The following is a 14,341-nucleotide window of genomic DNA, read 5'->3' on the forward strand; positions in this document are numbered from 1 at the left end:
ACAGGGACACTGGTTACAATCTTAGGAAGCCCTAAGAATGTTTTTTTGATAAAGGGAAAAATCATGGGGTTGTTTTCACTGTTGAATTTCCTCAGAAAATCAGGCCTTTCCAAGAAGATAGCTTGATATTGTCTACAAACACAATTAGTTTGGGGTCCCTGCCACATGGTAGTAAAGATGCCTTAAAAAAACAGGAGGGAGATTAAATGATTACATTAGTAGAGCAAATATATGTACGATAAAGTTTTATGAGCTCTCCTTCCAAGAAAGAGGCTCCACAGAAGCAATATTTTATTATCCTGGTTCCCAGGCGCGGGGAAATGTAGCCTTCCTTATTGGCAGTCTGTAACCATATTTATCACTCCTGACTTCTTTTTAAAATTATAATTATTTTTTGGTCATTACACTGGAAAGATGGCGGAAGAAGAGCAAAGAAAAAAGATCCCCTTGGTTCCAGAAAATCTCCTGAAAAAGAGGAAGGCTTATCAAGCCCTCAAAGCTGCCCAGGCAAAGCAGGCACTTTTGGCAAAGAAGGAGAGGAAGGTAAAAGCGATAAGATTTAAGTGACTGGAGTCTTCCCTTCATGATTCCTGGCCACAGTGGTGTGAAACGACTAGAAGTGAAAGCTTGAGCTTTGGAAGCACCTGGTGAACACTCCTTGGCCTTTGCTGCCCGCCTTTGCTGCCCGCCTCCAAAGTATTAACTCGGTGAGTTCACTAGTATGGAAGACCGTTGCAAGACTTCACCTGAAGAAGCTGTTCAGTGGTGTCTTTGTTAAAGTCACCCCTCAAACCTTCAAAATGCTGCGAATAGTGGAGCTTTACGTGACCTGGGGATTTCCAAATCTGACATCTGTCCGGGAACTCATTTTGAAATGAGTTCAGGGCAAGGTCAAGAGTAAGACCTTCCCCCTGACGGACAGCACTGTGATCGAGGAGCACCTGGGCAAGTTTGGTGTCATTTGCCTGGAAGACCTCATTCATGAAATCACCTTCCCAGGGGGCGCATTTCCAAGAGATTGCGTGCTTCTTGTGTCCTTTCCACCTCTCCATGGCCTGGCGCGCTACCAAGAACGGGGTGGGCTTCCTGAAGGAGCTGGGCTCACCTGGCTATCGGGGTAAACACATCAACCAGCTCATCTGCCAGCTGAACTAGTTCAAGAATATCAAAGCACAGTGCCTTGGAGCATGTTTTTGTTTTTGTTTTAGGAACTGTTACCAAGTATCTTCAGAGAAGATGATTTTCTGCTTTCAGAGACTAGAAGGAGGCAGTCAGGGAAGCAACAGGTTCTGGTCATGGCGGGCACCTCTCACCACGGCCCAATTTCAAGGAAAAGTTCCATTGTTTTCCACATTGTCCACTGCTGCCACTGAAATCAATATGTGCTGTGGAGGAAGGAGTCCTGTTTTGTTGCATCTACTGTCGTGGGGTTTGGTGTTGGTGAATGAATAACCTGTGTGAGGGTAGGAGGCTCCGTATGACTTGGAGCAGTGGACCCAGCCCGGAGGCATACTTGAGTCTGGAGCCCCAACGCTTTTTTTTTTTTTTTTTTTTTATGTTGGGAATTGAACTCAGGACCTTGCACTTGCCAGGTGGGCACTGTGCCACTGAGCTATACCCACACCCCCAGGGCTTTCTTTTGAAAAGACTTGAAATATAGTTAGAACAATCAGGGAAAAAAATTCTAATTATTTTTCAAGAAAATTTAGGCCAAGCATCATATTGGTATTATTAACATTACTTGGTGCTGAATTGTTAAATAATCTTTGTTTTATACCATCTATCCCTTTTTTCTAAGAGATAGCTTAAAATTTCTCTTGAAATTTAGCAAAACCTATTGCAGCAAAACATTAAAATAGTAATAGATGTGATCACTTGCAGAGATTTTGAGATCTCCTTAGTTGTAGGATTTTAATAGTGAGTTCACTGGCTCTCAGGGAGTAGATGAGAGCTGATGACTCTGCTAAAGAATACTCTAAACATGACTATTATTTTTGTAGGGATTATGAATGACAGGCAAGGACTGACTTGGAAGCCACTTGCTTTTGCTCCTGGATGATTGCCATTTCAATACCAATCCTTCCTAGGTCCCAGCAACTAAAAGATTTCAGATAAAGTCATTAAAAAAAAAAAAAGCCAGTTGGGAGTCTTCCCACCAGCCGTTTTGTACTAGAAGGAGCATTGCCATCTTGGTTGCCATATTATGTTCCATTTAATCTTAATAAAGAAAAGGGAACAGAGTGTTACTAGTTTTCCAGAAGGAGCTTGGGCTTCAAGAAAGAACAATGGCATAATGGTCAAATATATGGACAATGCAGCAATCCTGCTTTCTCAATCCTGCTGCAGCAGGCCTGGGCTGAATGAGCTTTGGGCAAGTCCCTCTAACTTTTTTAATGCCCACTGTTTTTTATTTGCAAAATGAGAACAATGATATAACTCATCACACAGAGTTATGAGAAGCAAATCATAGGAAGCTTTAAAGTCCTCAGTATTCCATCCCTGGTGAGCATTCAATAAATATGAACTCCTATAAGGGAGGGGTGATATTTGAAAAACTGGTGGCTCTATGGTCCCTACACAAAAGTTCCTATCACTGAGTTTCCCCAATGACAACAAAAGCAGGCAAGAAAGTATCTTCACCACAAAAGAATTCAGGAAATAAAATAAGAGGTGGAAGAATTCAAGAGGCAAGAATGGGCCTGTGAAATGGCAGGCAGGTGTCAGAAGTGTGATGGACATCACCCATCACCAGCACTCAGTTTTCTAGTGACTTAGTGACTTCATCAGCTCACAGGAATAGCACAACCTGATTACCGAGTTGCAGAGTTAAAAGAAATGTCACAGGTTACCCAGTCTGAAACCTCATTTGATAGCTAGAGAGCTACAGAGGAGGAGCATGCTGCCAAGATTCAACGGCTTGTCAGACATGAAACCACTGTCTTGTCCTGGGCTTTGGGCCATTTTATATGAGTAAAATTTGTTTTATGCAAATTTTTTTTAAAAAATCTGTTGTTAATGCAAAAAATTCTGATGGTACAGGAACAAAAGTGTTGTTCCGAATTGGAACTGTTCTATATGCAACAGACCTACATCTTAACAAGGGTGATGGGTTAACTAAGTCACAATAATTCCTTGTCAGGAAAGATAGCTTCTGAAAGTGTGGTAAAGTCTTGGCACTGCCAAAATATGAGGGAAACCTATGTGTTGTCACAGTGAGACTATGTTTTTGCCCTTAACTTTACTGAAGAATAATTGACATACATAAGATGTAGGTTTTAACTGTGCAGCTTGGTGTGCTTAGAAAAATGTATCCCCCACCTCATTCAGGAATCGGTACATTCCCATCACCTCAAGTGTCTCTGCATCCAATCACCTCTCTGCCCTACTCATGTGCCCCAAAAAGTACACTTCAAGGTCAGGGTAGTTCTGGCTTAGTTCTAGCATTATTCAGATGCCCCGGGGAAGAAAGGGTAAAAAGCAGCCTCTGTAACTCTATGATCTACCTAGGAAAGCAATATAGGAAGCAGTTGTGGTACAAAGTCCCTTGTAAGTCCTCTGGGGTCAAAATGACAGAGGATGAGCTGGTTCACAGGTCTGGAGATCACCACAGGTCAGCATGGTCAGGAGCATCTTATGGACTAAGGAGGGTCGGTGTAAGACGGTGGGTGGGTGGTTTGGCGGGAGAAGGGTGAGCAGACAATCCAGCAGCGGGAGGAGGGCAGAGGTTGACCTCCAACATTTACTGCACTTTTATGGACCAGTGCAGAAGTCCTTAGCTAGGGGATACAGGTTCCTGCTGAGCAGCTCCAGAAAATAATAGGAGTCTGGAATAGGAGGATCAAGCTATTTCCATAATTATTGCATAATATAGCATATGTTGCATTAACATACATTATTTACTAAATAAATGCAGGTTAAAAAAATGTCCAACTATGATCCTGCTGCCCTTTTGCTTTTGAAAATGGCCTTGGTGCCTCTCAGCCCTTGGCCAGCTCTCCTGGGCTTTGAGAAGCCCCAGAGTGGGAGCGTTTGCCAAGCCTCTAATGACAGGGGCCCATTAGAGCATGTGGCTGGATTCCTGGAACCACTGAGTAGATTGAGAAATGGAGCCAGAGAATTAGCTTGATGTGCACTCTGCCAAGGAGGGACACACGTCCCCAGAAGTGGCAGCTCTCTTGGAGGTGAAGCAGATGGAAAGGATGCGACTAGGTCATTATGTCAGTGCTGCCAGTAGCAGCCAGACTCCAAGCATACTTCCACAGCACCCCTACTTTAGGCAGCTCAGGCATCCCTGCACTCACACTGTCAGGAGCAAGAAGTGGCCCAAACACAAGGACAGGAAGAGAGGAGCAGGCATGTGAAATCAGGAACAAATGCGAGAACCACCTATGCCAGGCACTAGATCTACAGGAAAGAATCAGACACTGTTCCTGCACCAGTGGGGTGAGGGAGAATAAAGCCAGTTAATATCTTAGGATAGATATGAACTGACAAAATCCCCTCAGATTTCTCTGCTGAAGTTCTAATCCCTAGTATTTAGGATGGGGCCTTACTAGGATATAGGAATTACCAGAGGTAATGAAGTTAAAGTGAACTCATTAGAGTAGGCATAATGAAAAAAGCAAATGTGGATACAGAACAGTGCAGAGAGGGGAGAAACGATATGAAGAGACAGAAGAACAAGGCCATCCTCAAGCCAAGAAGAAGCCTGGAATAGATCTTCTCTTCTCCCCCAGCTTTTACAGGGAATCAACCCTACCAAGATCTTGATCTTGGACATCTGGTCTCCAGAACTGCAAGAAATACATTTCTGTTGTTTAAGCCACCCAGTCCATGGTACTTAGTTATGACAGTCCTAGAAAATGAATATGAGCCCTATGGAGAACCCTGGAGGGTCTTGACCCAGCACGAGCCTGACTTCCCAGGCCAAGAGTTGTCCAGGCTGGCAGCTATTGGAAAAGAGGAGTTGTCCAACAGAGAGGAAAAGGGTAATACAGAGAAAGAAAAGAGGAAGTGGAATTTGGGTAGAGGTACAACCTGTCCAAAGGCCCTCATCTAGGAGCATCTTTTGAGAAAACTGAGTCTGTGGATGTGGGGGTGCCAAGTTGGGTATTGAGCCAAAAGGCCAAGCTAAGTAACAGGCCCAAGGGCAGGAATATTCTACGCCAGGTATGTGGCTCGGCATGGGTCTCTGGAAATTATACTCTTTAGAAATGCTCCTGATCTTCTATGCCAACTTCCTCCCCAGATTCTCATCTCAGGAAGCAAAGTTGTAAACCCAGGCCACTGACCTTGTCTACATATTTACCGATGGAGAGCAAGAACTTTTTTTTTGGCTGTAGAGATTGATTTATGTGGGTCTCTTAGATTGAGTCACTTGTCAACAGTAAGGAGCGCTCCTGTTGCAAGACTAGGAGTGAGGTTATCAGCACCCTGTGTTGCCCCCTGATTCTTCAGACAGAGAGGTGCAGATGACGCAACCCCTTGTTGACTTGAGACTGGCCTTGTGGGGTGGGGTGGCTCACCTGCCTACAGACAAGCCACAGTGACTGATTGCCTGTCACCTGCAATCAGCTTGACATGGAGCCAGCAAACTTCCAAAGTCAGATTAGGGGGTGAGGTAATTGGCCGAGAACTGTGGATTTTTGTTCACTAATGTCCAAACAATAGGAAAGGTTCCTGAATGGAAGCAAACCAAAATACTTGGCCATAAAAGTCCTTTCTGGGAACCTGTTGGGATTGAATATGGTGAGGAAGGATGGGGCACTGGGTAAATGAGGCTAATCGGTGAGATTTTTGTAATGGGGATTTGGGAAGGGCTCTACTTGCTTAGCAAATGAGCAGAAAAAGAAGGCTGTGAAAACTGTAAGTTTGGGCCTACAATTTTTGGTCTTTGGGGAGGTCACATGAGAGTGAGCAATGAACTTTCTCAGGGCCAATTTCTGGACAATGCATCCTGTTTTATTGTCCAGAGAAAGGCAGGGACTATTCTCCAATGTTTTGTAGGCTGTCAAGAGGGAGGATAAATCTGAGACTGCTTTTAAATACTGGGTTTCAATTGCTTCCTCCTCTCCAGGCAGATATACAGTCTTCTGCTATGATTTAGTGCCCAAGCCCAAGGGACTGCTGTGCTTCTGCAGGCTGGAGACAGTGCTTTCCAATTACTTTTGTGTTCTCTGCTGATGACAAGCTTTCACCCCCAGTAGGGGACCCTCAGGGCAGAGGTTTCTCCAAGGGAGAGGAAGTTAGAGACCATGACCGCAGCTTGTATGGCTGCTTACTTCTGAATTTGGGAAAAGGCACACTTAATAATAATAGTAATAATAATAATAACAACAACAATAATTTCTACTGTTGTGGTTGAAGAAGTAGATATGCTAATTACTCATACTTTCTCCTCTCTTGGTTCTAACCAGTTAAGAGCTAAATGGGACCAAAAGGTCAATTATAGCACCTGAAGCACTGGGCTCTCTATTAAAATTGGACAGCAAGGCCTTCCACCTGGCTCTCCAGTCTTAACTTGTATACCAAGCCACACACCCCTTAAAGAGAGGAAGTGTCTCTGGTGATAGGAACTGGAAAAGAAGGAGGGCGGTAGGCAAGTGTAAGTGAGAACTAGCAAGACATATTCATGTTCCATTTGGGGACTCTGCCACTGGTAAATGTGGCCCAGGGATTGCTTGGCTCTCATGATCTCACCAAGCACATGAGTTGCTCTTCCTCTGGCTGGAGGATCATGTGACAAAGCTGTGGAAAAGGACAGGAGATCCTTATTCTGACATTACTTTCTTTTGGGCTTGGGCAAAGGAGATAGAAGGCACAGGATCATACATATGCTTTAATAACTCCAGTACTGGTGAGAACCACCCATGTGCCACGTCCTCCAATCAGATCAGTACACACTATATGTTATTAACTATAGATGGCTTTGCTTTCTTTCTTTTTTTAAAGAGCAGAACATATTTAATGGGGGAAAGAAAGCTTCTGTCCGAGAGAGAGACAGAAGGGGACCCGAGTGGGTTGCCCCAGATGGCTTTGCTTTCTGACAAGGGACCAGAAATCATGAATTTGCCATTTTCTCCAAACTGCAACTGGCTTTCTTAAGTCAAATTTTGGGCTAGCCAACTGCTTTCACCTAGCACAGTTAGCAGGAATCACGACTGGTCCAGCTGGGTCTACTCTGGGCATTAGGGTCAGGACTGAGAAGCAGAGGCATATTCTGTAATTAATGTTCCAGGCACCCGGTCATGTGATTGGTTCAAGGATGGGAGTTGAGTCAACTTTGACCAAAAGACATGGTCTTAGGACTTTATTGGGATCTGTCTTTCTCAGAACTAGCTGCTCCTGTGTCAGTAAAAGTCGCTATCTGAGTGGGTAACAAACATTTGGCTGTTGGGTGGGCCCTTGTGGAGAGATGTCACCTGGGAGGAAACCAGAGATCAAGCTCCAATGACTTTGCTTAGGAACCTGATTCCTGCAGTTCCTGCTCCAAGTATATAGGTCTGGATTTTCAGGTTAGTCCATAAACATTTGTTCTTCTTTTTTTTTTTTTTTTGAGCTGTGTTTCTGCTCTGCACAATCAAAAAAGTTTTGGCTAACATATTTGTGTCTCTTTCCAATAGAATGAAGAGTTTTCAGAGAGTTCATTGTTGAAATTAGGTAGGAAACTACACATACTGAGATATGAGGGTTTGCAGAGCCTATATGTTCCCAAACAGCCCACTCTCACCTGCAGGAGAAATCACAGTCCCCAAAGTTTCCAGCATATTTACTCTGTTGAATTTAGGATTAAATACCTTGATTACTTACAGGGAAGTTAACTGAAGATATCAGAAGCCACAAATAATCTTAGATTGAGCTGGTCAGCCCTGCTGTAGTCATTTCATGGGTACACTGACAGGATTGGATTTCTGAAGTCATTTTGCTATGTGAGCAAGGGCTAGGAAAGGTGTAAGTTTATGGTCAGAGATTCTGAGAAGGATGCAGAACATAGAGGGCTAGGATGTGCTCAGAAGGAACTGAAATGTAGGAAAAAGTGACAGTGGCAAATCCTAAAGATTATGTCTGCAGAGGTGTCACAGGAAGAATACTGTGGACAAAGTCTTCCTGCGTTGTACCTTGGCAATGGGTTCCCTGTAGCTTAGACAATGCTGGTGTAGAAGCCCACAAAATCCATCAGGAATAGGGGTTCTCATAAAGGCTATGGGTGTGACCTATGTCAAAGACTCATGGGATTGTGGCCATGTGTGTAGTGGGGAGGTGGGTCAGGTCATGTGTACGTGTATGTGTGTGTGCAGTTGGGGGTGGGAGATACTGGTTAGAATCAGTAATGGGCTTGGTTTGGCCGATAGGCAGCTGTCAGCCAAGGGCGCTTCCAGTTGTAATTGAGAAATGGCAGTGAGCTATCTCCCAGAGTGGGATGATAGTAATTAATTGTTCATTGATCCTGCAGGTCAACTAGAGGTCAGTGAAGTTACTCCAGTGGCCTGCTAGTTTGCCAGGCAGCCAGGAGCAGTGGTTTGAGGCCTCAATGGAACTGTCCTGTGCCCTCAACCCTGATGCAAGGTGATGGGATAATTATGGTAACCTTTATGTCTATTATTACAATAATGCACAAGTGAGCCATCAGGAAAACCTCATCAGAACAGTATTTAAGACTGGGCGGGGGAGGGAGGAGGTAGAAATGTGTTTGACAGTGGACAATTTTTTTAGCACAGGATGGGGTGCTACAGTATGATTGTTGTTATTATCAATATTAAAAACTTAGGTAAGTGCCCATCGGGGTAGGAGGCTGTGCCTGGAGAAGCCCATAGATTTCATCCCGGATCCATATACACAATTTTGGGTTAGGACAGAGCACTCATACACAATCAGAAGGGCACACACATAGCAAGTTGATAAAGCAAGACTGATTTGAAGCCTCAGCTACTCTGCAAAGTCTCCTCCATCTTCCATGAGCTTCCAGCCTCTAAATGTGCTCTGACACATGACAGTGACAGTCACTCTTCATCCATACAGTTTACTCAACAGCAGGAACAGTCCCTCTCCTTCGTGTAAAGTACTTGTGAGGTGCTCATGTTGCATCTATGTTCACGTGGAGTCCGCCTAGTCCCAAGTTATCTTTCTTGTGTAGGTCTTCCATCTCCAGCTAAGTTAAACTTTTCAAAGATTGGTCATGTAGGAGATGTTGGATATCCTAAACAACAGCCATGGCCAGTATATACTGTTATATTGGCTTTAGCACATAGTAAGCTCTGTAATGCTTAGCACTGCACCAAATATGTACCATCTCATCAATAAATAATGATTGATTTTAAAAATTATGGAACCTAATAATGCTGGTGTGGGTGGTGAGTGTTGGAGGTGGGAGTTGCTGCAGTGGAGTTTTGGCAGGCTCATGTTATGTGTGAGATGAGATTCAAGGTGTTGTTCCTTCTAGGAACCTCTACTTCTATATGAGTGGCAAAGGGCTAAGATTATTGATGGAATTTTCTTGGTGAAATATGTTGGAAAGATAGTGTAACTAGGGCTCATGGAACCACCTCAGAAACATAACCATTAACTCAGGGAAGAGTCGTGTAATGAAATCATGGATCTGCTTTTTTTTGAAATGCTCGTTTCTTTTTGTGCACCTGCACTTCTCTTATTGGATGAAGCTGATCGTGCTTGCTATTGTAGCTTCTCATGGCAATGCAGTTCTCTTGTTGAAAGAACCCTTCAGCTGATTGCCATTGCCATTGTAATGTCATCAGTGACCGCCAAATCTAAAGGATCTCTTGTGGAACACAGTGTGACATTTGATCCCATAGCTTTCTTGACATGGGCTCTGTAGCAGGTTCCAATCTGAGAGTTTTCCACCCACCTCTTTAGCTGACATTCTCAACCCCTCCCCTGGTCTCTCTAGGCAGTCTTCTATCTGATCTAGGTTCTCCATTGCCATGGCTACCTATATGCTTTATCTCCAGAGAAGATATTTCTTCCAGGGCTTTGGTCCCCTTTTATTTTGGACTTTATGGCAGATGTCTGCACTTGAATGTTCCAATGTGCATCTCAAACTTTCATCTTTCTACCTCCTATCTTCATCTCCGTCCTTGTTTTCAATTTGGTAAATGACACCTCTATTCATGCTCAGAAACATAAGAGTCAACCTTGACCCTGTCCTTCTCCTTAATCCACATTCCCAGTTGACCCACCAACATAATTCACTGTTCAGCATGTCCTTCACTGGTCATTGAAATGGTTCCTTTAGTTGTGCGCCTTCCCTTATTACCCATTCTTGATTCATTTCCCACCCCATTCAGGGAGATCTTTTAAGAAATGCACATGATATCCCTGCCCTCTTTAAACTCGATCAGGGCTTTTGCATATTTCTAGAAGATCAGGCACCTGATATGGTTCATAAGACTCAGCATCATTGCTACCTCACACACCATCATTCTCCGTATGACAGCTATGCCACCCAACTGGAGGGTCTGAGCTCTCTCCACCACCTTGAAGGAAAGCCTCAAGGCTTCAGTTCCTCCATGGAGGTGCTCATCCTGTCCTTCACCATTTACACAACCAGGCAGTGACAGTCTCCTTGCTCTGTATGCCTACAGGTCTCTAAAGGTATGCCACACTTATGATAGTGGTTACAGTTTATGAAACATTTGCCATGTGGTGGGCAATGTGTTGAGTGCTTGACTTAACTTACTATAGTGAACCTTCACAACCTAATGAAGGAATCCTACATAGATTTCCATTTTATAAATGTGCAAAATGTTATGGTTGAGATTTTTAAAAATGTCCCCAAAAGGTTCATTTGTTCAGAGGCAGGACTATTGGAAGTTGATTAGATGAAAGGGTGCTAACCTCATAAATGGGTCAATTCACTGATGAGTTTATATTTAAAAGTGCTCTTAGGGGATGGGGCCTGCATAGAGGAAGTAGGCAGCTGGGGGCATAACCTGGGAGGATATTTTCTTGTCTCAAGCCCTTTGTTTTTTCTCCAGCTCTTCCTGGGTTCTCTGTTCTCTGACAGCCATGAGGTGAGCTGCTTTCCTCTGCCATGCAATATATCAAACCAAAAATCTCTTCTGCAACAGATTTCTTAAAAGCAAAAGAAATGATGTTTCTACCATGGTGTTTCTGCCTTGGAGCCAGCTAACTACACACTGCAAGGTTTGAAATTGCTTACCAAAACAAGCCTCTTCTCCTTTAAAGTGTGAGGTTCAGGTGTTTTTGTTCCAGTAAGAAAAGGTGACTAATAAAGAACTCAGACACCCGCCAAGTGGGGGGGCTAAGCTGAAACTCAGCCCTTCTCCCAGCACAGAGCCTGCAATTTTAACTGGCCTTTTACCTGCACCGCCTCCCGCCAGTAAGCTGTCTCTGCTTCTGCCATCCCCATTCAAATTCAAGCTTCCTCCAGACTAGAGATTTGCTTTATTTGTTTATTTATTTTTCCCTCTTAACTTCAGTGTGTGGTACATCACAGGGGCTGAACAGTATGGAGAAAGAAACTAGTTCTGGATCTGTTTTTCTAGGATTTATTTAATATTTTATATTGTGGCTTTTATAATCTAAAAGGTGAAAAAAGTTAACTTTACATGTGATCTGCACACGGCCAAGCAAGAAAAAACTTCTTATCGCTGCCGATATTTATCTGTAATGTTTACCTGTGAGTTATTTAAAATATTTTTCTAAAATTTAGAATCCCAAAGGCAGAAGGGTTGACCACAGATCACATCCTCTTTGAAAATGTCCCTTCCTCTCCCAGGTACCACGCTGTTTTTAAAAAATTATCCTCTAAATATGAACAAGCCAGCTCTTTAAAATTTAATGTCCCAGCCATTTTAATTGTTTCTTCCAAAGCACAAAAGAGCAGCCGGGCCACATTGGCACTAATCATTTGCCAACTTTCCTTTTTACAAAAACAGCTAAGCTCTTTCTGAGATTTAAAATCACTCCATCTGAGACCCCAACTTGGCACCTACTTTTGCATTAACATAAAGGAGCCTAATTTCTGCTTTTAAGAAATCTGTTGCAGAAGAGATTTTTGGTTTGAGATTTTAAAATTTGTAATAAAAGTATAATAAAACTTTTTCTATCTTTTTCTTCTACCAGTGGCCCTTCTCCCTTCTCTACTTACAGAAAAGGTTTCCAAATAAAATACAAGACACTCACTGTCATGGAATGATTTTCACTGCTATGACAAAATACCTGAGACTTGATGGTTTATGAAGAGGAGATTTATTCAGCACACAGTTTCGGTGGCCCCCTGACTTTTAGCCTCTGGTGAGGGCCCCCTCAGCTCTATCACATCATGGTGGAGGTTGTAGGGTAAGAAAGAGAGAGAACAGGAAACTAGAGAATAGGGAAGGGTTTGGCTTGCTTTTAGCAACCCTTTCTCAAGAAGGAACTGGGTTCCTTAAGAATTGTGTTAACCTCCCTAGAAAGCAGTGCTCCCAGGGATAAAGATTCCACTGCCTCCATATTGCCACACTCTGGACCAGGCTTCTAATGCATGAAATTTTGTGGGAGACACATGCAAACTATAATATCAGTAACTTTGAATTTCAGAGAAACAAAGAATGCTCTCAGTATAAAGGTGTGCCATGTAATATTTGGAACACATTTGTATATTTTTAGAAAATCATTTATTTAAAGTTCGAACTTACTGGCCTCTTGTGTTTTCATTTGCTAAATCTGGCGACTCTTGCCTGGGCGCTTCCTTTTTCTTGCACATGAGTTTTGAAAATGGAAAATGCTAACTGATATGAGTGACCAATATTCTGAAAATAAACAGGAAAACAGATAAACTAATGCTGTCATTTGAGATATCTAATCACAAGCACACATTCACATACATTCCTACACACTCACTGGTTTCCAGTAGATAAGTGGCTCCTTACGATCTAGAAGGACAAGTGGGTGTAATTTCTGGAGTTGTCTACATTCTTATTGATGGTCTTTAAGTGGTTACTGGAAAGGTATGTTTTTAGGGGACATGAAGCCCAAGGGAGAGTGTGGTATGGTCTCTGTCTTTGGAGTCATAATTGAACTTTTATGAAGCAAGAAAGATAATTATTTATTTTAGTTGTGATCCCAGTGATGAATAAAATGGGTTTCAGAGAAGGGATAGAGTCATAGGAGCCAATGCAATAGATAGATAATAGATAGATAGAGATAGATAGATAGATAATAGATAGATGATAGATAGATAGATAGATAAACAGAGGAATAGAAAGACTAAGAAGTAGAATGAGGGAGAGAGGGGTGTGTTCTCCCAACTCCAAACCTCAGGCTGCAAGGGTCCTGGGCGTCCTGAGGGCATCATATGGCCCTAGGTCTGAAATCAATTCTTTATGGGCAGCAGGGCAGCAGCGGTAGGCAGGAGCTCAGCTGTCACTTCAAAGACTTTTATAGAGTCTGACAGAAATGCTGGCTCCCTGTCTTTTGTCTTTCGTATTCTGTTTGTGTTCAGCCTTTCATCTAGGTGGGGAATAACATGAAGGAGCCTGCAGGAAAAGATCTGCACTTGCACTCTCAGATACTGGGAGAGTCCTAGAAGGAGACTGGGAGACCCTGTCCCTGGGCTTTTTGTTTTGTTTTGGGATTGACATGTGTGCTTCTGAAGGATAAGCTTTCCAAGCCCAGCACTTAGGAATCACTGAGAGTTTGTCCAATTGTGGGTTGAGACACAGAACACTCAAAGGTAAGGGTACTTCCCTGGAGGCACTTCTAACCTATTTATGGAAGTGAGTATCTAAACAGACGAGCAGGGCAGAATGAACACTGTGGATGTTAGTGCTTGAACCTTCAGACCATGCAGCATTTGAATCCCGGGCTGAGATGGTGCAAGGGTCTTTGGTGAAGAAAATACTTGAGCAGGATTTTAGAAGAAAGCTGTGGGAATGAAGATGGATGGGTAGGAACAGGCAGGGAGGAAGTAGGAGGAGGGTCTTTACACCCCTTTCCAGATGGTCCCCAGTGCAGAAATTGGGGTGCATCTGTAACTGAGGGCTTCTCAGCATCAACGGGAAGGCGGTGCCTGCTGAGTTACACGTTAAGGGCGCCCTTCTAGTGTTTCTAGTTAGGGGGGTCTGGAATGCAGTCTAGAACTCCCATTTTTAACAAGCTGCCAGGATTTCTGAAGTTTCTGGTCAAAGGAACACATTTTGAGGACCACTGTGTAGCTGACACTGCCCTGAGGACTAGAAAACCTCCCTCCTGACCCACCCCACCCCTTCATAGAACTGGCTGTTTTCCAGATTCTTATTAAACATAATAGATGATATTGGTGAATTACTTAATTTTTTATGTGAGTGTGAGTGTGTGACAGGATGGATGGAGGGGGAAGAGA

The 14,341-nt window shown here is 43.3% G+C and overlaps 1 pseudogene; it reads left to right on the top strand.

The window, feature by feature from the left end:
* The first annotated feature begins 414 nt into the window (after window positions 1-414).
* Window positions 415-1,155, top strand: LOC102004873 (annotated as a pseudogene).
* Window positions 1,156-14,341: the final 13,186 nt, after the last annotated feature.

The sequence above is a fragment of the Chinchilla lanigera genome, unplaced genomic scaffold, assembly GCF_000276665.1.
Source record: "Chinchilla lanigera isolate Chin_1 unplaced genomic scaffold, ChiLan1.0 scaffold00001, whole genome shotgun sequence".
NCBI lineage: Eukaryota > Metazoa > Chordata > Mammalia > Rodentia > Chinchillidae > Chinchilla > Chinchilla lanigera.